Here is a 25,465-nt window from a genome sequence, read left to right as displayed (position 1 = left end):
ATCATATGTGAAACAGATTGCCAGTCCAGGTTTGATGCATCAGATAAGGTGCTCAGGGCTGGTGCACTGGGATGACCCTGAGGGATGGGATGGGGAGGAAGGTGGGAGGGAGGTTCAGGATGGGGAACACATGTACACCCATGGCTGATTCATGTCAATGTATGGCAAAACCCACTACAATATTGTGAAGTAATTATCCTCCAATTAAATACATTTATAAAAATGTAAATAGAAAAATATAAATAAAAACAAGTGGCATTGGTTTTTAGCCACAGTATCAATACCTACACATATCTGAGAAGTAGTGATCTGCTTACAACCTTCTAATATTTTATCCTTGTGTTCATTTGAGTCCTTCAAGAAGTGGATGCTAAAATGTGATCAGACATGCAAGAAATCTATGAGGGAAAATACCTGGGAGGGAGCTGTGAGAGAGTGGGAGAGCTGTCAGACTGTGATTAAGCCTGACCCTGAGTGAAGGAGAGTGAGGAAAGGAAGTTGGGGAAAGCATGGCAGGCTGCAGTGCGAGTCTAAGGAAAGTTTGCTGAGACTCTCAAAGATCCTCACGCTAAGGTCAGCCTTCAGAGAAGAACTGCATTTCCCAGGCATGGGGCTGCCTTAATGTCCCCTCTGCTCCAGGGCTGTTAAGGAGCAGTCCTCAGGAGCACAGCTCCCCGGGCAACACTACAGTAGGTTTCAGAGAGCAGCAACCAAGGCCCTTAAGCAGTTGCATTCCCTGCTGTCAGAAATCTGAGAGGCACGTTCTCTTGGTCACTGTAACCCTGAAATTAGACCTCAGGTCACACTGCAAAGTGTGGGTCACATGTGTCTCACACTGAATTCTAAAAAAATTTTTAAAAACATTTATTTTCATTTATTTACTTGGCTGCACCAAGTCTTAGCTGTAGCATGTGGGAATCTTTAGTTGAGTCACATGGATCTAGTTCCTGACCATGGATCAAACCTGGGGCCCCTGCCTTGGGAGTAGGGAGTCAGCCACTGGACCACCAGGGAAGTCCTGAATTCTAGCAGTTTTAATTTAGGGAGGTTAATAGTAGGTGGCACTATTGGTAAAGAACCTGCCTGCCAATGCAGGAGACATAAGAGACACAAGTTCACCCCCTGGGTCGGGAAGATTTCCTGGAGGAGGGCATGGCAACCCAGTCCAGTATTCTTGTCTAGAGAATCCCATAGGCAGAGGAGCCTGGCAGGGCTCCGTAGGGCCGCACAGAGTCAGACATGACGGAAACGACTTAGCAGGCAGGCAATTATAATACCTACCATGATAAGTTGCTTTGTATACTCACAATAGCACCACCAAGAAAAGATTGCCAGGCTAATTTGATAAATGAAGAAACCTAGTTGACACAACAGTGTCTGAACAGTGAACTCAGACCCAGATCTTTTAACTCCATGTCTTTTAACTCCGTACTCATGCTAATTATAATAAGGAGCAGACTACCGATTTCCTGAGAGAATGAGCAGTATTGTGAATAGAACATGACTAAGGCCGCAATAGAAATTGACACCGGGAAAAGGGGCACTATGAATAATTCCATCAGAGGAGCAATGCTTTCTTCATTGGCATCTTTTTCACTTCAGTTTATAATCCCACAGCATCTGCCAGGCACAAGTGTATAATATCAGTCTTGTCCAAAGCACAAACAGATTTTAGATAATCTCAGACGGTAGGGCAGCTGCCTGCAACGTGGGAGACCCGGGTTCAATCCCTGGGTAAGGAAGATGCCCTGGAGAAGGAAATGGCAACGTACTCCAGTACTCTTGCCTGGAAAATTCCATGGATGGAGGAGCCTGGTGGGCTACAGTCCATAGGGTCATAAAGAGTCGAACACGACTGAGCGACTTCACTTTCACCAGGAGAACCACCTCTAGGATCAGGAAACAATTAACCCTAGTTCATTCCCACCTCTGATTCTTTTTTTCAGGGAAAAATCCCTCTTCAGGATCCTCTGTGCCAATCCTCCAGCCCCATCAAAGTACCTGGAACCTCTCATCCTCTATTTAGAGGGTTTGTTTTAGATTGTAATTACAGATTAAATTTCACATTTATTCAGCACCTTTTACCACCAACCCTACATTTTATTTGCAGATGGCTATTTGCCTACAGTATGTTATTTGTTTAATTGATTGACTGTCTCCATTTCCAGAATAATTGTTTATCTCAAGTGGCGTAGCTGCCATTCTTGGGAAGAGAGTGCTGGTTGCTTGGAATAATTCACTGTCTCATTAAAGAAAAGAGACCAAAACTTAGTTCCAGAACTTCTCAACAAAGGTACATGTTCCTCATACCTTTGCAGATTTCATCTTTTCCTGATGAATTTGCACACAGGAAGAGTGCTTGCTCAAGTTGAAGTCAATCAAATATTTTAGAGAAAACGTGAACTTCACAATTCTGTCTTCCAGTCTGTTAAACATCTTTCCCTTTCCACACAGATCATGATTTTTTTTTTCCTGCTTGCTGTTAATGGTTTCACAAAGCTTAGAAGTTTCTCCCCTATGGCTGCAGGAGATAAGTGTCTCTTAAAACACAGTCATAGATACATTCTGGCTTTCATATCATGCTCCTGAATTGATAGTTGGTTGACTTGAGCCAGTCATTTTTAGCCATCATGGCAATAAAGGTACCAGTGAAATATGTGGTCCTTTCACTTATGACTGCAGTCATATTTCTCAGTAGCCGAGATGTTGCTTAACCCAGTGCAACCACTTCTAGCTCTATTCCATCCCAGTTCACTACAGCTGAGAGTCTTGGTTCCTGAGATGCTATGGTATGCTAGGTTACCACCCTGGCACATCCACCAGCAGGGGTCTGCTGTGGGGCGTCTGGCCAGCAAGAAATTCCATGTCAGAATTCCTTCTTGAGGAACTTCTTTTTTTTTTTTTTTTAAATTTATTTATTTATTTTTAATTTTTACTTTACAATTCTGTATTGGTTTTGGCATAGATTGACATGAATCCACCACAGGTGTACATGCGTTCCCAAACATGAACCCCCCTCCCACCCCCCTCCCCACAACATCTCTCTGGGTCATAAGAAAACTGTTATAAAAACTTCTTGTAGAAGTTCTAGTTTGGGTGGTCCCAGAGAGATTTAAACCTAAGAGCAAGTACAAGGAGCACCGCTAGGAAAATGGGGAAAGTGGTACAGGGAAGAAACTGCTGCTGCTGCTAAGTCGCTTCAGTTGTGTCTGACTCTATGCGACCCCATAGATGGCAGCCCACCAGGCTCTGCCGTCCCTGGGATTCTCCAGGCAAGAACACTGGAGTGGGTTGCCATTTCCTTCTCCAATGCATGAAAGGGAAAAGTGAAAGTGAAGTCGCTCAGTCGGGTCCAACTCTTGGCGACCCCATGGACTGCAGCCTACCAGGCTCCTCCATCCGTGGGATTTTCCAGGCAGGAGTACTGGAGTGGGGTGCCATTGCCTTCTCCAACAGGAAAGGAAGGACAGCCCCAAAAGCTGTACATTTTGAAGCCTGCCACTGGAAGTGTAACACTTGGTCTTAATCCTATGGGAAAACTTTGGAGAAAAATATAAAACACCCCTGAGTATTATCTCACGTGAGTGGTAGGGAAACTGTGACATTTTTATACCGATTCCTAAGTCATTGATTGAAGGATTTTTCCCAGGGGTGTTTATTTTCTTGTACTGAAGGCTTGCCGCACACAAGGGCAGCATGGGCTTCTGTACTTCTTATGTGGCCACTGGGAATTGAAAATCAGCCAGAGCACTTGAAGTGGTAGCTTGTAAGGGTTGTGGGCGTGAGCCCTGACAGCATCAGTGACATTCATACATTGAAGGATGAACATGTTAAAGTCTTTAGATTTAAGCTAAATGGCATAACCCAGTCCTGGCTCAAATTCTGTTGCCTTCTTCAAATGTTAAGATTATGTACAAGGTCTGGATTTCACACAAGCAGTTTCTCAGATTATTGCTTCATTTAACCTGTGATAAACTATAAGATGAGAGAGAGTCTAGCTTTGGGGTCAGTCAGGATGGACTTGTGGGCTTCCCTGGTGTCTCAAATGGTAAAGAATCTGCCTGCAATGCAGGAGACCTGGGTTTGATCTCTAAGTTGGGAAGATCCCCTGGAGAAGGGAATGGCAACCCACTCCAGTATTCCTTTCTGGAGAATTCCAGTGGACAGAGGAGCCTGTTAGGCTGCAGTCCATGGGGTTGCAAAGAGTCAGACATAGCTGAGCGACTAACACACAGGCTGAACTTTGAACATAAGCTCTCCTGCTTGTTATTTGTGGCCTCTGACAAGTTTCTGAGAGCTAGACAACTCAGTTTTCTTGCCTGTAAAATAGGAATGACACTACTTACCTCCTAACAGTTATTATGATGAAGGAAGACATGGTGCATTTAAACAGTGTGACACAGTGCTTCACAAACAATCAGCCTTCATTAAATAGTAATCCAAGAGGATTCAGAAATAAATTAAAATTTGTATTGACATGAAACTTACTATTTCCCCAAGCTTTGATAAGGCCCTTCTGACAATTCTCAGATATGCCAATTTATTTACCTAGCATGAGAAATGCTGGGCTGGAAGAAGCACAAGCTGAAATCAAGATTGCCGGGAGAAATATCAATAACCTCAGATATGCAGATGACACCACCCTTATGGCAGAAAGTGAAGAGGAACTAAAAAGCTCTCGATGAAAGTGAAAGAAGAGAGTGAAAAATTTGGCTTAAAGCTCAACATTCAGAAAAAGAAGATCATGGCATCTGGTCCCATTACTTCATGGGAAATAGATGGGGAAACAGTGGAAATAGTGTCAGACTTTACTTTTTTGGGTTTCCAGTGGTCATGTATGGATGTGAGAATTGGACTGTGAAGAAAGCTGAACACCGAAGAATTGATGCTTTTGAACTGTGGTGTTGGAGAAAACTCTTGAGAGTCCCTTGGACTGCAAGGAGATCTAACCAGTCCATTCTGAAGGAGATCAGCCCTGGGATGTCTTTGGAAGGAATGATGCTAAAGCTGAAACTCCAGTACTTTGGCCACCTCATGCAAAGAGTTGACTCATTGGAAAAGACTCTGATGTTGGGAGGGATTGGGGGCAGGAGGAAAAGGGGCCGACAGAGGATGAGATGGCTGGATGGCATCACTGACTTGATGGACATGAGTCTGGGTGAACTCCGGGAGTTGGTGATGGACAGGGAGGCCTGGCGTGCTGCGACTGATGGGGTTGCAAAGAATTGGACACAATCGAGCGACTGAACTGAACTGAAGTGAACTGAGATGTCTTCTATTTGGCCTGCTAGACTCATCCTTAACATTTTTTTCACTCCTCTTTGTGTCCTTAAATGCTGACCCACTTCTCTCGCCTCAGTGGACTCTTCTGTCCCCTTGGATTAGCCAATGGGAAGGAAATTAGCAGGGGAAGGAAATCATAAGACAGGAGAAATTGAAGTCATGATGTATATTCCCCACCTATAACCTCCCTTCTGGGTCATCACTGGTTGGCCACATGCCTCTATTATAGGTTACAACCAGTGGCAGCTGAATCCCTCTTTTTTACAAATTAATTTTACTTTTTTATTGAAGTACAGTTGACTTATAATATTGTGACAATTTCTGCTGTACAGCAAAATGACTCAGTTATACACCTATAGGCGTTCTTTATATTCTTTTCCACTATGGTTTATCACAGGATATTGGATATATTTCCCTGTGCTACCCAGTAGGACCTTGTTGTTTATCCATTCTATATATCAAAGCTTACACCTGCTGATCCCAGCCTCCCAGTCATTCCCTCCCCCTCTACTTTCCCTATTTTCAACCACAAGTCTGTTCTCTGTGTCTTTGAGTCTGTTTTGCAGATATGTTTATTTGTGCTCTATTTTAGGTTTCACATATCCGTGATATCATATGGTATTTGTCTGTCTCTTTTTGACTTACTTCACTCAGTGTGATAATCTCTCCATACAGCTTCCCTCTGGATTCCAAGAAGTTCTCAACCCCCTTGTCCCTTCATACTTGGGAATGATGTGCTATGCTCTGTGGTACTGCACTGCACTCTATTGGACCAAATCCCAGCTTTGTAAGTAATCCCTCCTCAGGTTTTCCCAGTTTGAGTGTGCCAACTGTTTCCTGCCAGGATCCTCACTGAGATTTCCTCACGTGAGCTTTATAGGTGTGGTGAGGATGTGTTGTCAGGGGAGGGGAATAGGGGTGTGTGCCTGCATCTGTCGGTAAATATGCATCATACACTTAATTGCATTAATTATAATTAATATATTAATTAATTAAATAATTCCAGTGTTTTTCAAGGCACTGCATTAGGTACATTCATGTGTTTGTGTGTGCATACACACATTTATACACATAGGCACGCAGAGTCATGCTCTGTGCATGGAAAAGATACTGTATAAGGAGATGCCAAGATCAGGGGTTCTTGGTCTTTTTGCTGCTAAGAATAGTTGATCCTTCCATGAGGAATGTGCTTTCACTCTGCCAGTGATTATTGAGTGTGCAGGGAAAGTATTTTGGAGTAATAGACCTTAAAGATTTTTTTAATTTTCCAGGTGATTCTGACATGGCCCTAATTGTATCACTCCTCAAGAAGCTCTTTTTTTCTACTAACTAGAGTTTCAGAACTTGAAGTTTCCACCTGATGTCCTTTTTCTTAGCTGAGCAAAAGAAAGAAAATGAAGTACAGTAAAAATATGTGGGGCTTTTGAGTCTTCAGTTCAGTTCAGTCGCTCAGTTGTGTCTGACTCTTTGCAACCCCACAGACTGCAGCACACCAGGCCTCCCTGTCTGTCACCAACTCTGAGTTTACCCAAACTCATGTCCATTGAGTTGATGATGCCATCCAGCCATCTCATCCTCCACAGTCCCCTTCTCCTCCTGCCTTCAATCTTTCCCAGCATCAGGGTCTTTTCAAATGAGTCAGCTCTTTGCATCAGGTGGCCAAAGTATTGGAGCTGCAGCTTCAAATCAGTCTTACATATACCTGAATTTGAATCTCAAAGTAGCCACCATTTGGAGTGTTTTTCATCTGTCACATTATAATAATGGATCATTTTTGTAATAAGAAGAAAGATGTGTGTTATTAATTTATTACATTTGAAATGAGATTTTCAAATGTTCAGTATATCTGTGGAAGGTAGCTATCAGTATTGCTGGGGTGTGGATATAGTGGAAAAGGAGGGGGTAGAAATTGAGAGAGTAGCATGGAAATATATACATTACCATATGTAAAATAGATAGCCAATGGGAAATGGCTGTATTATGCAGGTAGCTCAACCTGTTGCTCTGTGACAACCTAGAGGGTTGGGATGGGGTGGGAGGTGGGAGGAAGGTTTAAGAGGGAGGGGACATATGTATTCCTATGGCTGATTCATGTTGATGTATGGCAGAAACCAACACAGTATTGTAAAACAATTATTCTCCAATTAAAAATTGATAAATTTTAAAAAAGAATCAGTATACGTGCAGAAGCAGGAGATGAGTGGGTGACTTGTAAATCCTGTTCTATGGAGCCTGGGATAGGCAAGTCTGAAGGGACAGTAATCTCTTTAGACAAGTGCTTTCAGTCCTGGTATTCCTTGACACAGGAGGGCTCTGCCCCTTTTCCTAAATAACCTCTGGGGCTTGTCATTGAAAGCCACACAGAGGAAGCAGGAAAAACTTTGTTGCCCAAAGTGTCAATTACATGTGAGGTTATATAACCAAGAACTAAGTCCAAGAAGAGAAAATAGGATGTGATCAGATGACTACAATTAGGAAATTAAACTCACACTTCCCACATCCTTGTATTAAACACAATCTGTACCTCCAGTCCTCAAAAAAGGATGACTTTATGGACTTGGCAAGTATATAATCACATTAAATAGCAGAAAACCATATTGTACAATTTCAAATATAGGATGAAGTGGCTGCCTCAGAACAAGGTTAATCTGACTGAAAGGAAGTTTCTTGGATTATTTCCCAGCCCCAGCAGTCTGTGAAGGGAGCCAGTGTGTGGGAGCTTCTGCCACATGTTGCCCTGCTCTGCAATTTCCTTGGCCCCTTTTGCTTCACTTCATTCTTCCTCTCACTCAATACTCTGTTTCATCTTTCTCTCCATTGAGGTACCACATGTGACTGTGCTAGAGAAGACAGGATTGACCTTGGTGATCCTCAGGACAAAGTGACCTGGGCCCATGCAGACATAATCAGCCTCACAACAAAGAAATTCTAGCGAATGCAAATGTGGGATGAAAGTGCAATGTATAGGAAAGGGGGCAATATTTCATAGCATTTTCTTTTATCTATAGGCTTCCCGAGTGGCTCAGACAGTAAAGAATCTGGCTGCAATGCAGCAGACCCAAGTCCAATCCCTGGGTTGCAAAGATCCCCTGGAGAAGGGAATGGCGCTCCAACCCACTCCAATTGCCTGGAGAATTCCATGGACAGAGGAGCCTCGTGGGCTACAGTCCATAACATTACAAAGAATTAGACACAACTGAGTACCTAACACTTTCTTGTGTCTACACAGACTTGGTAACAACTATCAGCCACCAAGGCCAAGAGGACTATGTTAGAGTTCTCAGGCATCTCTGATTTTAATCATCTCTTTCTATTGTTTTTTATCAACCAAATTCTCTGGCTTGCCTAGAATTTGCCTTCTTTTCATAATTCCTCTGCTACTCCCTGGAAATCCTCTTAGTCTAATATTTTTATCAATTTGTATTTGCAGAAGTACTAGAGTTTAATGAATAAAGGATCAGGCTTTAGGACCTGGTGGCTTTGGTTTGAATCCATAGATATAGGTCATTGGGATTTATGTTTAACTGAATGAATGGAAGGTATGATATAACTAGTTGAAAAGAAGAAACGTTTATTCCCTGTTTAGGGCTGTTTGGGCTTAATTAGATGGCTCACCCGAAGTACTTAGCATATACTAAACACATGGCATATTCTAAACTTCAAATACATATTGTCTCATATGTTTCTTCATTTCTTACTTTTCCTTGGGAAATTTTTTCATGCTTTCTGCCTAACTATTACTGCCATTGCCCCATACTTTAACTGTATATCCATTTTACTGTTTTCCTAAGATTTCAGAAAATATGGTAGGATGCTCTTAGTATTAATGGGTTACATTACCGTCTCAACAGAAAAGAGTACCTGATACACTGTAGGTAAATAGAGTATGCAAAATAGAGTTGCAGATGTCAGGGGCTTAGCATCAACACGAGTGGGCTGGAGGCCTGTGGCATGGTGGGAACAACCCAGGAATGGGAAATACGAGACTGGAAACCTTGGCCAACTCAGACATTAACTAGTTTTGCCCTCATTGGTCTTATTTGTCTGTGTAATTAAATAACCAATTGAACTGGATGCTATCAGTTTCCTTCCAGCTTCAACATTTTGTAACTCCGTTTAATTAGATCTTACCCTTCATAGAGCATAAAACACCTTAAAAATTTTAGGCTTAAATTTGACCTAATTAGCAATCCATCTTCTAATAGGCTTAGTATCCCTGAATATTTTTGAATCTGTTAGCACATCAACTAAAACAAACAAAATTAAGGGCATTGCACTAGACACCTTACTGCAGAAAACATATCTCAGACTTTGTCCCCACTAATCAGAGTCTAATTGAGGCACAACCTGCCATGTCTCAGGATGCAGCAATGCACATGTGACTATATATATGTCTATTACATGTAATATACATATAGGTGGGGGAATTTGCAGTGGAGGTGGAGGTACAGGTAGGTATTGCCCAGGGACTACCTCTCACTAAAAACATACTCTCTGTTGGTCACCCTTCATCTTACTTTGTTGAACTCACAACTCTACTGGGAAGGCATTATTATTATTCCTTCTTTATGGAAGTAGAACAGGTTAAATAAAGATACTAAGGTGCGTGTATGTTCAGTCATGTTCAACTCATTGTGACACCATGGGCTATAGCCCACCAGACTCCTCTGCCCATGGAATTTTCCAGGCAAGAATACTGGAGTAGGTTGCCATTTCCTCCTCCATGGGACCTTCCTGACCCAGGGATTGAACCCATGTCTCCTGCATTGGCAGGTGGATTCTTGACCACTGAGTCACCTGGGAAGATAGGCTAGATCAAACTGGGTTTCAATCCCAGACAGCCTTGATTGTAAAGTGCATGTGCTTCTCATCTGGCCACAGAAAATTGAGGCCTGAAGGATAGAGAGTGTTTGCAAATAAATAAAGGATATCTTTATCAAAATGTAAGTTAGAGTTGAAGGGGATGAAAACTGTAGAAAATAGAAGCTTCCCTCGCATCAATGTCTAGCACAACTCAAGAAAAGAATTCTGAATCCTCCTTTTTTGTTTTATTTTGTTTTTCAAATTTAGAATTAAGCAAGCCCCAAAGAAAATGTGGGAATTTGAGTTGGCCTAGAAGCATAGGCTAGCTGGTTTAGACTCTTCTGTGAGGGAGGGTGATGACAACAGCAGTCTTTCCAAAGAATGTCATCAGCAAATGAAAGCCCTGCAGGTAGTTGGATGAACATGGAGTTGGGATTCTGTTAGTGACCAAGCACCAAGAATTCCTGCAGAGAGCCTGCAACAAGAGTTTACCAATTTTACCCTGCAACTCAGATTTCTTTTTGTTCTCCGAGAGCTTTAGAAAAAATAATGTTTAAATTAAGTTTGTTGCAGCTGCACTGTCAGGAACTTACCAAGCGCTACAGCCATTGGAGCAATTAAAAAAAATTGCACAGAAGGTAATTAAAAGCCTTACTGGTTCTTGCGATTAGACTGACATTTTAAATGCCTCTGGATGTTTTATTGTGCCAATAACCTATTTCCCTCATCTCCAAGAGAAATACAACTGACATCAGTAATTTACCCAAATACTCTACAGGTAACATGTGCCAGATACAAACCTGCACTAAATTAGGGCCAGAATTCTCCTCTGTGCAGTCAGTAGGATACATCTTAATGGGTAAACTGCTGTTTGCAAATTCCTTCTATATGTTTGTGTGTTTTGTGTTCACCATCCTGTTTGCTTGGCGCTGAGAATATACCCTAATGATGACTGCTGGCTAGAATACCCAGGATCTATTGTCAGGGCAATCATTTCCAATTTATATGTACTGATACAAGGACAGAGCTCAAGGCTTTGGAGGACAGGGCTTTATTTTGTCATCATTACTGAATGATTATGATTTATTGGAGAATGTGGATTCCTTAATAGACTGCTTATACCAAGGGAATCCTGTCCCCTCCATCCATAGCCCTGGATTCAGGATTAAAATTGTTCAGTTGCTAAGTTGTGTCTGACTCTGTGACCCCATGGACTGTAGCAGACCAGGCTCCTCTGTCCTCCACTATCTCCTGGAGTTTGTTCAAATTCATGTCCATTGAGTCAGTGATGCCATCCAACTATCTTGTCCTCTGTTGTCCCCTTCTCCTCCTGCCCTCAGCCTTTCCCAGCATCAGTTTGCATCAGGTGGCCAAAGTATTGGAGCTTCAGCTTCAGTCCTTCCAATGAGAACACTGGTTTGTAATTTTGATAGCAACCTGATACAAACTTTACCATATTATTGAATTAAAAAAAACTATCCTGACTCAGGGACTGGGAACTTGAGGACACATCCTAATCTGCAGCATAGTTCCTCTGGGTTTTTTGTTCACTGAGGGATGGGCCCCAGGATAAGTTGTGGGTTCCCTACTGTAGCAGGACAAACATGCAGCCCAGTCTTTCCTCAGGAATGCAAGAAATGAAAACGAACAATACAGAGAAGAAGAGAAATGGAATAGAAAGTGGGCTCAGTTGTTTCATCATGATGAAATATTATGATAAAAGTTAAAATCACTCTTAAAATAAGGCAAGAAAGAAAGAAAAAAAAAAAAAAACCCTGTAATTGCCCTAGCTTCCTGTTAGGAAGGACTTCCCTGGTGGTTCAGAGGGTAAAGCATCTGCCTGCAATTTGGGAGACCTGGGTTTGATCCCTGGGTTGGGAAGATGCCCTGGAGAAAGAAATGGCAATCCACTCCAGTACTCTTGCCTGGAAAATGGCATGGATGGAGGAGCCTGCTAGGCTACAGTCCATGGGATCACAAAGAGTCGCACACCTCTGAGCAACTTCACTTCTCCTCTTAGGTGGTATTAAAGACTGAAGATGAACTATATTGTAAGCACCTCTCTTTAGACTTTCTAGGAGAAACAACATTTTAATTTGCTCTCTTAATTTCTTTCTGTGTGATTTACCTTTTCTAGTGTGTGGAGTCATCTATAACTACTGTAAATGGCTCTCAGCTCTGTCGCTCTCCTCTTTGAGCAGCTTCTCGACTGGAAAGTGGCAATACCACCAACCCTTCCCAGTCCTTTCCAGGACCTTTGATTTATCTGCATGTAAAGAACACACAGCAGCTTACATCTTCAATCCTTTGGGCTCATAGGCCAGGTCACAGCAAAACTGAAGACGGTGATACATCAAATAAGAGTGCAAATAAAGAGATAATGAATTTCTTAGTAGGGTTAGCTAGATAAGCACCAGATTCAATCAAATTAGATGCTCAGATTTTAGGAGCCTGTTAGGAAACGCCATATGAAGAAGGCATCACACAGGACAGAAGAAAAGATGCTTGAAATCTATCAAATAGAAATTGGGTTATACAACATGAGACTGTCACAATGGATAGAAAGATGCAATAGGCAACAAATACAAATTCCTTTACTGTTGTTAAATGGAGTTGTTGTACAGAGTATAACACAGAGCCAAAGACTCAGCAGCCTTAGGGGACAGCCACTGTGGCCTTTGAGTCTTCACTGAGAGTGACAGCAGTAATCAGAGTAAGGAGTCCATGGGCCCTTACACAGAGAAAGAGCTCCTTTGCCACATATTCATGAATTTTTATTTATATATTTTCAATACTTTCTCACGACTTTCCTGGAGACTCTGGCCACTCACTTTCATACCCATCAAATAGCTAGTAACACCTAAGGACATTCTATTTTTCAGATTAATTTTTACTTTTTGGTTGTGCTGGGCCTTTGTTGCTGTGAGGGCTTTCTCTAGTTGGATTAGGCAGGCTGCTCTTAGTTGCTGTATGCAAGCTTCTCTTTTGGGTGGCTTCTGTTACAGAGCATAGGCCCTAGGGTGTGGGCTCAGCAGTTGTGGCACACAGGCTTTGTTGCTTCAGGGTGGGGATGATCCAATCCATGTCCCCTGCATCAACAGGCAGATTCTTAATCACTGGACCACCACAGAAGCCCTAGGGAGATTCTTAAAACTCTGGTGAATCAAAGACGAACTTCCCTGGCCCATGTCTCATATATTCTTGCATATGCAGACCCAAGCACCAACCTATTTCTATAAACAGAGGAGCTTTGAAAGTATGAATTCTTTATACTGAGGTGAGTAGTAAGGAAGTCAAATAAATCTAGTGCTCTAAACATTTCAAAAGAGGACCCAGTGAACCCAAGATGATTAAGGGAAAGATAAATATAAAATCTTCTTTCACTTTCAGTGGAAAAAAATTAAAGTGGATTTCATTCAGTGAAATAATCCTTGAGATAAACATTTGGCCATTATATTATCATTAAAAAAAGGTTAAGTGAATTTTGATATCTGTTGCTTGATTTAATGTTATAGTTTATATAAAATTTATACAAAATTTAAGCTAAATATTAGAAAAAAAAATGTTCTCTCAAGATACTGAATGGTCCAACAATGACATAGCAGCTCAAGTATAATAACTGAGTTTATTTGCTTATATAGGTCAATGTCAAGAACTGGTGACACTTTTACCATGTCATCTAAAATTTAAATTAGTTCATTAAATCCTTTTTTTTGTCAGGTGTGAAAACATGTAGAATATGCTTTAGGTGAAAAAAATGAACTTCACAAATGATAATATATGTCAAAATTTCCAAAAGATTTTGCGTTATATTACTGAATTATGTGTATGGGAAATTAAAGTCATTTAATTCCTTTAAATTCACTAAGAAAAAAAATCCCTCAGTATTATACTTTCAAATGTTTAATTTCAGGCATGTAAATTCACCATGCATGCAAATCTTTTAGAAAATAAGCAACTAAATTCTGAAAAAATGCCATTTTTAAGATAAATAATAAGTATTAATATCTGATAAGCATTACCAGGCATGAAATGTGGAAAGTGCTAGAACCTGGAAGGGATAGAATTCAGCCACCTTGAGAAGGCATATAAATTCATGCCCTTTTGACACCAAACCACTATACCTAAAGTAGATTTGAAACTTGTAAATATCTTGACACATCTTAATGAAACAATTAGAAAATTAAAAAAAAAATAGTATACATAGACACTTGGAACATGTCCCTGTACTTGTACTTCCAATCCAGGCAAGAATACTGGAGTGGGTAACCATTACCTTCTCCAGGAGATCTTCCTGACTCAGGTATCCAACTGGCATCTCCTGCATTGCAGGCATATTCTTTACGACCTGAGCCACCAGGAAAGTCTTCATGATGAACTACTTGCATCCAAATATGGAAATAGTGCAATACCCAATAATTCATTATAAGAGCAAATGTGATACATTCATTCAGTTCAGTTCAGTTCAGTCGCTCAGTCGTGTCCGACTCTGCGACCGGATGAATCGCAGCACGTGAGGCCTCCGTGTCCATCACCAACTCCCGGAGTTCACTCAGACTCACGTCTATTGAGTCAGTGATGCCATCCAGCCATCTCATCCTGCGTCTTCCCCTTCTCCTCCTGCCCCTCTAATGAATCAACTCTTCGCATGAGGTGTCCAAAGTACCGGAGCTTCAGCTTTAGCATCATTCCTTCCAAAGAAATCCCAGGGTTGATCTCCTTCAGAATGGACTGGTTGGATCTCCTTGCAGTCCAAGGGACCCTCAAGAGTCTTCTCCAACACCACAGTTCAAACGCATCAATTCTTTGGCACTCAGCCTTCTTCACAGTCCAACTCTCACATCCATACATGACCACAGGAAAAACCATAGCCTTGACTAGATGGACCTTAGTTGGAAAAGTAATGTCTCTGCTTTTGAATGTACTATCTAGGCTGGTCATAGCTTTTTTTCGAAGGAGCAAGCGTCTTTTAATTTCATGGCTGCAGTCACCATCTGCAGTGATTTTGGAGCCCAAAAAAATAACGCCTGACACTGTTTCCACTGTTTCACCATCTATTTCCCATGGAGTGATGGGACCAGATGCCATGATCTTCGTTTTCTGAATGTTGAGCTTTAAGCCAACTTTTTCACTCTCCTCTCACTTTCATCAAGAGGCTTTTGAGTTCCTCTTCACTTTCTGCCATAAGGGTGGTGTCATCTGCATATCTAAGGTTATTGATATTTCTCCTGACAATCTTGATTCCAGCTTGTGTTTCCTCCAGTCCAGTGTTTCTCATGATGTACTCTGCATAGAAGTTAAATAAGCAGGGTGACAATATACAGCCTTGATGTACTCCTTTTCCTATTTGGAACCAGTCTGTTGTTCCATGTACAGTTCTAACTGTTGCTTCCTGACCTGCATACAGATTTCTCAAGAGGCAGATTAGGTGGTCTGGTATTCCCATCTCTTGAAGAATTTTCCACAGTTTATTGTGATCCACACAGTCAAAGGCTTTGGCATAGTCAATAAAGCAGAAATAGATGTTTCTCTGGAACTCTCTTGCTTTTTCCATGATCAAGCAGATATTGGCAATTTGATCTCTGGTTCCTCTGCCTTTTCTAAAACCAGCTTGAACATCAGGGAGTTCACGGTTCATGTATTGCTGAAGCCTGGCTTGGAGAATTTTGAGCATTACTTTACTAGCTTGTGAGATGAGTGCAATTATGCAGTAGTTTGAGCATTCTTTGGCATTGCCTTTCTTTGGAATTGGAATGAAAACTGACCTTTTCCAGGCCTGTGGCCACTGCTGAGTTTTCCAAATTTGCTGGCATGTTGAGTGCAGCACTTTCACAGCATCATCTTTCAGGATTTGAAACAGCTCAACTGGAATTCCATCACCTCCACTAGCTTTGTTCGTAGTGATGCTTTCTAAGGCCCACTTGACTTCACTTTCCAAGATGACTGGCTCTAGATTAGTGATCACATCATCATGATTATCTGGGTCATGAAGATCTTTTTTGTACAGTTCTTCCATGTATTCTTGCCACCTCTTCTTAGTATCTTCTGCTTCTGTTTGGTCCATACCATTTCTGTCCTTTATCGAGCCCATCTTTGCATGAAATGTTCCCTTGGTATCTCTAATTTTCTTGAGGAGATCTCTAGTCTTTCCCATTCTGTTGTTTCCCTCTATTTCTTTGCATTGATCACTGAAGAAGGCTTTCTTATCTCTTCTTGCTATTTTGTAACTCTGCATTCAGATGCTTATATCTTTCCTTTTCTCCTTTGCTTTTCACCTCTCTTCTTTTCACAGCTATTTGTAAAGCCTCCCCAGACAGCCATTTTGCGTTTTTGCATTTCTTTTCCATGGGGATGGTCTTGATCCCTGTCCCCTGTACAATGTCACAAACCTCATTCCATAGTTCATCAGGCACTCTCTCTATCAGATCTAGGCCCTTAAATCTATTTCTCACTTCCACTGTATAATCATAAGGGATTTGATTTAGGTCATACCTGAATGGTCTAGTGATTTTCCCTGCTTTCTTCAATTTGAGTCTGAATTTGGCAATAAGGAGTTCATGATCTGAGCCACAGTCAGCTCACGGTCTTGTTTTTGTTGATTGTATAGAGCTTCTCCATCTTTGGCTGCAAAGAATATAATCAGTCTGATTTTGGTGTTGACCGTCTGGTGATGTCCGTGTGTAGATTCTTCTCGTGTGTTGTTGGAAGAGGGTGTTTGCTATGACCAGTGCATTTTCTTGGCAAAACTCTATTAATCTTTGCCCTGCTTCATTCTGCATTCCAAGGCCAAATTTGCCTGTTACTCCAGGTGTTTCTTGGCTTCCTACTTTTGCATTCCAGTCCTCTATAATGAAAAGGACATCTTTTTTGGGTGTTAGTTCTAAAAGGTCTTGTAGGTCTTCATAAAACCGTTCAACTTCAGCTTCTTCAGCATTACTGGTTGGGGCATAGACTTGGATAACTGTGATATTGAATGGTTTGCCTTGGAGATGAACAGAGATCATACTGTCATTTTTGAGATTGCATCCAAGTACTGCATTTTGGACTCTCTTTTTGACCATGATGGCTACTCCATTTCTTCTGAGGGATTCCTGCCCACAGTAGTAGATGTAATGGTCATCTGAGTTAAATTCACCCATTCCAGTCCATTTTAGTTTGCTGATTCCTAGAATGTCGACGTTCACCCTTGCCATCTCTTGTCTGACCACTTCCAATTTGCCTTGATTCATGGACCTGACATTCCAGGTTCCTATGCAATATTGCTCTTTACAGCATCAGACCTTGCTTCTATCACCAGTCACATCCACAACTGGGTATTGTTTTTGCTTTGGCTCCATCCCTTCATTCTTTCTGGAGTTATTTCTCCACTGATCTCCAGTAGCATATTGGGTGCCTACTGACCTGGGGAGTTCCTCTTTTTGTATGCTATCATTTTGCCTTTTCCTACTGTTCATGGGGTTCTCAAGGCAAGAATACTGAAGTGGTTTGCCATCCCTTCTCCAGTGGACCACATTCTGTCAGGCCTCTCCACCATGACCCGCCCATCTACATTCATTAGACATCATTTTTAAAAGAATTTTAATAATATGAGGAATATTTCCTTAACGTAAGTGATAGAAGTGAGACACAGCTTTTTTAAATTGATATGATCTCAAGTTTAGAAACACCTGTTGTTGTTGCTGCTTAGTCACTCAGTCAGGTCCAACTCTCTGCGACCTCATCAGCTGCAGCATGCTAGGCTTCCCTGGCCTTCACCATCTCCTGGAGCTTAGAAAAATCTACATGTGTACTAAAAGGTTACCAATAGTTTATCTCTAGAAGTAGATTATGGATGACTTTTTTTTTTAAGATTTTATTTTGTGTGTGTGGTTTTAGGTTCATAGAAAAATCGAAAGAGATACAAATTTCCCATATGTGCCCTGCCCCCACACATTCATAGCCTCCCCAGCTATACCATAGTGGTACATTTGTTACAGCTGATGAACCTACATTTTTTTTTTTTTTACTTTATTTTACTTTACAATACTGTATTGACTTTGCCATAAATTGACGTGAATCCACCACGGGTGTACATGAGTTCCCAAACATGAATCCCCCTCCCACCTCCCATGCCATATCATCTCTCTGGATCATCCCTGTGTACCAGCCCCAAGCATCCTGTATCCATCTATGTTTGATGCAGGATACAGGATGAATGACTTTTAAATGTTGTACCTTTTCACTTATTCCAACTTCTTTACCAAAATTATTCCTGCTCATTTAATTAAAAGTGCTATTGAAATGTTTTCAGCTGCCTGTACTTTGATAACTATGTTCCCATTTGTAACCTTCAGGTTGGCTGCTTCTAAAATTCCTTTCCTTTGTGCCCTTGATTCATTGTGTACCTGCTCCCAAGGTCTTCTTGGAATGTGTCCCCTTAGCCACACAGCTAAGTTAGGTTGATGCTCAGCGTCTCAGGAATTTACCCTCCCACTCGCTTTGCCTCCATCTTAGTTCATATCTTAATCAGTTTTTTATGCTCATGGATCTTTCTGGATTTTTTTTAATCATGCTTGGATGCTTCTCCCACCCAACCACACAGCTACCTAAAACTCTAACACTTTCATCACTAAATAGGACCCCTTCGCATGACACACAGAGCCATTTATAACCTGGTCTCTGTCTGGTCAGCCTCAGCTTCTGCCTCTTCTCTCTCATGTCCTTGCACTTCACAGTAGAACCATTCATTCTGTACCATTGGTAGTTTTCCTTTTGCTGTAGCTTTTTTTCTGCTCCATTCATTTGCAACTTCTATTTCCTTTGCCTAGTGTTTTCTTCATTCTTGTTTCTCATTCTTCCCCAGCTTTTCTGCCTCATCAAATCCTGTGCTTATCTTCAGTCCTTGTGTGAAGGCTTTCTACCCCAAGAGTTATGTTTTGCCCATTATACTTCTCAATCTCTATAGATAAATGTATCATTACACAGAGGAAAATATATTTAATCTCTTTATTTACCTGTCTTTGCCTTTAACAAGATGTAAGATCCCAAGGGGCATGATCATGTGATCTATCATTACATTCCTCAAAAGTAAACTCTAGTAATTAGCACACAATATTATATAGATCAATGTCTGTGATTCTGTGAACCTTAAAAATAATTCCACAAAATTTGACTGGACATATTCTGTGCCATTTGGTTAAAATGTGAACAGTTACGTATAATGTTATTTTACTTCCAAAATATTGTTTTATTTTGTTTTTATAGAATTTTCTTCCTGAATCAAGTATTTGTTTGATTAAAGATGCTAATTTCAACTGATTGACTTAGTTACCTCAATGAAAAAAATAATCAATGAGCTAGTTGTTTCTAATGAATGGTTCATCAGTCCATGTCAGATATTTGTACTTGGAGATTTCTACAAGCCAACTAAATCTACCTTGCAAGCCTAGTTCTGAATATCCCTGCTCTCTTACTTCTACCTTATTTATTTTCCTATGACTACAGTAAAAATTTCCAGTCCCGATGTTGCCCACACTCAAATACCATGAATCAAGTCAAACAGCTTCATCCTTGAAATCTCAGCTCACCGTTTTCACCGCTCAGTAGTACCATTCTTTGACTCCCTAATTCTGCCAGGATTGAGAAGACTCTCAGTCCTTCCAGGTTTTATTTTATTTTCCTGCAATCAGTTTTTTTAAACCAATTTTTTTCCCTTTTTTTCTTAGGCATCTTCCCAGTCATCTGAACTCTGGTCTTAGCCCCATTTTGCAAGCCTACTCTGTTTACGTGTGGTTGCCTGCAGAAGAGAGGAATGCAGAATGGTGTAGAAAAGAGATATAACACTAGTTTTACCACCTAAATATCCACTGATTGATTGCTGGTGGATTCTTATAATATGCTGAGAAGGATTCTGAAACCATGTACAGTGGGAAGGAGATCAGCAACCATTAGTCATGTCTGAAATGGACACAAGAGAAAGATGACAGGGAGTGGCTCTCTTTGATATAATGACACTGCTGCTGCTGCTAAGTCGCTTCAGTTGTGTCCAACTCTGTGCGACCCCATAGCCGGCAGCCCACCAGGCTCCACCATCCCTGGGATTCTCCAGGCAAGAACACTGGAATGGGTTGCCATTTCCTTCTCCAATGCATGAAAGTGAAAAGTGAAAGTGAAGTTACTCAGTCATGTCTGACTCTTGGCGACCCCATGGACTGCAGCCTACCAGGCTCCTCCATGGGATTTTCCATGCAAGAGTAGAGCCAGACAAATGTGAGTCTGTGTTCACAACTAAGACAAGTATGATCTAGGGCAGGTTGCTTAACTCTACGAGACATAGTTTTCTCATCAAAAAAATGAGAATAAAGAGGGCACTCTATAGGCTTGTTATTAAGATTAATTTAGATATGCTGCATAAGATGTTTTTCATAGAACATGTAATAGGTGCTCAATAGAAGGAGGAAAGATGAAAATAATGATGCTGGCAGGCTCTGTTAAAAATTAAATTGTGACCTTTGCTTCTTTCCCAGAATTGTCTACTCAAATTAAATGAAAATTTTTGTGGAGTTTCAAGGTATTGACAATGTAAAAGGTGACAGTTTTCCCTGATAGGCAATAGCCTTCTTTGGCTATCCTTCTCTGCCTGTCAGAGCCACCACAGCCTTTGGAAACTATGGCATGGCTGTGTTTGGGTCTCCCGGACATTTCCCAGAATGTAAGCACCATCTTTCATTCTGAACCTCCCATGCTCTCCTGTTTTCTCTCTAGTTATCTTGCACTTGGACTTTTGCTGCATTCCTAGTGAAAGAGGAGAGTGAAAAAGTTGGCTTAAAGCTCAACATTCAGAAAATGTAGATCATGGCATCTGGTCCAAACACTTCATGGGAAATAGATGGCAAAACAGTGGAAACAGTGTCAGACTTTATTTTTTTGGGTTCCAAAATCACTGCAGATGGTGATTGCAGCCATGAAATTAAAAGACGCTTACTCCTTGGAAGAAAAGTTATGACCAACCTAGATAGCATATTAAAAAGCAGAGACATTACTTTGCCAACTAAGGTCCATCTAGTCAAGGCTATGGTTTTTCCAGTGGGCATGTATGGATGTGAGAGTTAGACTGTGAAGAAAGCTGAGCGCTGAAGAATTGATGCTTTTGAACTGTGGTGCTGGAGAAGACTCTTGAGAGTCTCTTGGACTGCAAGGAGATCCAACCAGTGCATTCTAAAGGAAATCAGTCTTGGGTGTTCTTTGAAAGGACTGATGCTAAAGCTGAAACTCCAGTACTTTGGCCACCTCATGCAAAGAGTTGACTCATTGGAAAAGACCCTGATGCTGGGAGGGATTGAGGGCAGGAGGAGAATGGGCCGACAGAGGATAAGATGGCTGGATGGCATCACCGACATGATGGATGTGAGTATGAGTGAACTCTGGGAGTTGGTGATGGACAGGGAGGCCTGGCGTGCTGCAATTCATGGGGTTGCAAGGAGTCTGACACAACTGAGTGACTGAACTGAACTGAACTAGTGCCCTTTGGAGATGCCTCCTTCTTTTGATACTTAGGTTGCTGATTTGCTTATGGCTCGAAGGACTTTGTGCGACCTTTGGGCTTCACTGGTGGCTTAGGTGGTAAAGAATCCACCTGCAATGTGGGAAACCTGAGTTCAATCTCTGAATTGGGAAAAGCCCCCAGAGAAGGGAACAGTTACCCACTCCAGTATTCTGGCCTAGAGTATTCCATGGACTGTATATTCCATGCGATCGCAAGGAGTCAGACACAACTAAGCGACTTTCACTTTCACTTTCACTTTGACACTCTGGCTTGCTTTGGTGTGGATTTCTCTCCAGGAGAGCTTCCCTGATGGCTGAGACAGTAAAGCGTCTGCCAACAGTGCGGGAGACACAGGTTCAATCGCTGGGTCGGGAAGATCCCGTGGAGAAGGAAATGGCAACCCACTCCAGTACTCTTGCCTGGAAAATTCCATGGATTGAGGAGCCTGATAGGCTACAGTCCATGGGGTCACAAAAAGTCAGACACGACAGAGACTTCACTTTCACTTTCTCTCCAGGAAGCTGCTTCTCAAATTACTGACTTGACTTTCATACACTGTTGCCCAGTAATTCTCCTCTCTCCTCTGTGCTTGCCTCCTAATTCTGTTTTCCTGTACTCCAGCCTATGTTTCAGTAGGTCACTAGACAATGATGATCCAATCTTAAAAAGTAAATCCACAAACAAAATTTCCCACCTCAAAATATCATCTTCCACTTGGCACAGAGATATATCCTCAGAAATTAAGATTGCAGTTGGTTCAGGGGATGTAGCAGTGCAGAGTCAAGGGGAGACACAGATTGGCCAGAGGTTACTTTGTAACACAGAAGGACCAGATATTTCTGTGAGCTTGACTCCTATCAGATATGCTTTTTCTCAGTATCTGGAAATTGTGTTAAATGAGTATCACCTGAATCTTTTTATCTTCCCTCACTTCTAAATCTATTTCTCACCCTTCTCACTCAAAAATGAAAGTCCTGAGGGCCTGTCATGATAACAGATGTTTCATTCCTTTACATTTTAAAATTAACGTAGCACTTGAGTCATAGCCTCTGAGGGCTGTGGGAAAGAAACATGAGCTTGGTACACAAGAAAACAATAAAACTGGATGGAAGCTGGAAAAAAAAAAAAGCAAATTTGTTTAACGTGGTAAAACCACAGCAACTACCACCACCCCCCCAGCCAGACTGTGTATGAGAAAATTAAAAAATAGTGTTTTGTGGGACAACATGGCCACTCTCTATAGAGTTATATACATAAAATAAGAGGGAATCATAATAACTTGGTAGAAATTGTGAGTGACACTGAATGTCTGAAGGCCTGGATTCTAAGTGAAATCTACTCTTGTTTGGCCATCACCGTGTCTCCCAAAGTGTAGGCACAGAGACTAGCCCTTTTGAAATTCCCGAAGAAAAATAAAGACGTGTGTTTAGGAAAGGGTACATTCTCTAACTCCCAACTTGGGGAGTCATGATTCCTGACAGCACGCTCAAGGCACTGAAAAAACCTAGAACAGAGAGATCTGACTGATTTGTTTAACTCAGTGTTGTTTCCAAAACATTTTTGACAATCGGATATTTTTATTTAGTGGCAACTGATTGATTTCCAGGCCACATCAAGAGTTTCCACAGGGTGTTCCAAGAGTCCCCATGATCTGTGGCAGCGTCTTGAGGGGGCATGGTGGCAGAGAGAGGTAAAGATTCTGAAGCAAACCCAGGCCAAAAGGCTGAGTTTGAGCAAGCTCCAGGAATTGGTAATGATCAGGGAAACCTGGCCTGCTGCAGTCCATGAGGTCGCAAAGAGTTGGACATGACTGAGTGACTGAACTCAATTGAGTGGTGTAAGCAACAGACATTTATTTCTCACTAATTTGGAAGCTGGAAAGTTGATAATCAAGGAGCCTGTCAAGTCTGTTCCTTATGGGAATTCTCTTCCTGACATGCAGACTTCTCCCTGTGTCCTCTTGTGGCAGAAAGAGGGCCTGAGCTCTTTTCTCTCTTCCTCTTCTTGTAAGAATACTAATCCGAACATGAGGGTCTCACCCTCATGACCTAATGTAAATCTAATCCCCCTCCCCTCAACAAAGCCCCATCTCCAGATACCATCATGTTTGGGTGTTAGGGCTACAACATACGGATGTGGGTGTGGAGGGACAAATATTCAGTCCATAACATTATGCTTATTTGCATGGAGAATGAATGAGTCATTCAATAATAAAGTTTAGATTATTTTCCTCAAATCTAACACTTCCTTACACTTTCTGAAACTCAAGTTCAGTTACTATTTTTTGGCTTACTCCTACAGTCTCTCAAGATGTCCCTGCAATTTATTCATGTCAGCCTGGCATTTCACTATCAGGAAAAGCTGGTGTCATCAGTAAATTTGGAGATGTCACTGTGCACTCCATCTTCCAGATCACATCTAAAAATGTTCTCTGAGACCAATCCTTAAAGGATTTCTCAGTTTACACTTCCTCTATCTAGATCTGCTAATTCTTTTTTATTGTTTCATGGATAGAAACTTGGTCCATAGGGATATGTGATTACTTTTTTTTTTTCAAATCTGAATTAAGTTTTAGAAACGACAGTTGAAACTGGTTAAAGGCTTTTTGAAGGTCAAGTAATTTGCATTCTTTTTGCTCCAAAACATGAAAAGTAATCGAGGAATTCCAAACTCTACTCTTTTGTGTTCAACTGGGTGGTTCTGTATAGAGTCACAAACACAGATTACTTTGGGAGGCAATGAAGTCATGAATAATCTCTTTCTGGAGGTGTTATCTGACTGTTTGATCATATGCCAATCAAATGGTTGTTCACTTGAGTATGTGTTGAAAATGATAATGTGAAATTGTATGTAGTTCTTTGGATATTTTCTAATAGCTATGTTAATCTCTTAGGTTACTAATAACTTTTAACAATTTTCCTGTGCAATCTAAGATATCAATTAGAATTCTAATTCCTTATGTTTTTCATCGATCTCCAAACATACACACTCAAAGCATATAATGATAATTTGATCTTTAGTCATCACGTTTTTTTTCTGTTAAGAAAAAAATTAACTCTGTTTCACATTCATCTCACCAGAATTTATACCTGCAATCTGATTTTTAAAGTATCTTAAAAAACAAAGCAATTTTATTATCCAAATAAGCTATGGCCAGAGTAATTGCCCAATATAAAACTACAGAATGAGTTTGATAATACGCCTCATCTGGAACTATAGAATATAGTTTCCTAAGATTTTCTTATTTTTTAAAAATTGCCATTATATAATGAGTCAAGTTCCAGACTTTTCAAAACATGATCATTCTCAAATTACATTGATTGTCTCTGGGGCATCTTTCTATTTTCATTTATTTTTTATTTCAGTTATTTATTCTGGTGTTCAGTATTGTTGACTTACCTGTGAAATTGAATTTACCTTTTATAACTTCAGTTTAAATTTACTTTTCCCCTTTCTCTGTAACAACTTCATTGTTTATTTGGGGAAGTATATATAATACTGTATGCATATCTATTTCTCTTTACATGTTTGCAAAACTGCCATTAAGACAAGTTACTGGTAAAATTTCAATATGCTTTTCAGGGACACATCTTGCTAACTTCAAGAGGAAACACTTCAAATCCTTTTCAGGAGTATCAGTTTAAATTCTTTTTGCACTGTCAACTGAAGTAACTCAGTAGTTTCAGATTTTGAGGGCCTGAGTCTGTCTGCACAATTTCTACTTCCCTGTTAAAATTGCCACACTATGTACATCATGTTGAAGTCTCTATTACAGAAATATTTCTAGAGAAAATTTTAAAACTCCTATCTCTAGTGCATTTATTCCAGAGAATGTCAATATAAAGTTGTTGAGCA

The sequence above is a fragment of the Oryx dammah genome, unplaced genomic scaffold (assembly GCF_014754425.2).
Source record: "Oryx dammah isolate SB20612 unplaced genomic scaffold, SCBI_Odam_1.1 HiC_scaffold_27, whole genome shotgun sequence".
Lineage (NCBI taxonomy): Eukaryota > Metazoa > Chordata > Mammalia > Artiodactyla > Bovidae > Oryx > Oryx dammah.
Note: the sequence above shows the minus strand (reverse complement) of the source record.